The following is a 296-nucleotide window of genomic DNA, read 5'->3' as shown; positions in this document are numbered from 1 at the left end:
ATTCTGTCAGCCCTCTCCACCATGCCCCGCCTGTCTTGTGTGGCCCCACATGGCATGGCTTAGTTTCATTGAGTTAGACAAAGCTGTGGTCCTAGTGTGATTAGATTGACTAAGCTAAGCTAAGTCACTTCAGTCGTGTCTGACTCTGTGCAACCCCATAGATGGCAGCCCACCAGGCTCCCCCATCCCTGGGATTCTCCAGGCAAGAACACTGGAGTGGATTGCTATTTCCTTCTCCAATGCATGAAAGTGAAAAGTGAAAGTGAAGTCACTCAGTCGTGTCTGACTCTTAGCGA

Source organism: Bison bison, unplaced genomic scaffold (genome assembly GCF_000754665.1).
Source record: "Bison bison bison isolate TAMUID 2011002044 unplaced genomic scaffold, Bison_UMD1.0 scf7180017864367, whole genome shotgun sequence".
NCBI classification, from domain to species: domain Eukaryota; kingdom Metazoa; phylum Chordata; class Mammalia; order Artiodactyla; family Bovidae; genus Bison; species Bison bison.
Note: the sequence above shows the minus strand (reverse complement) of the source record.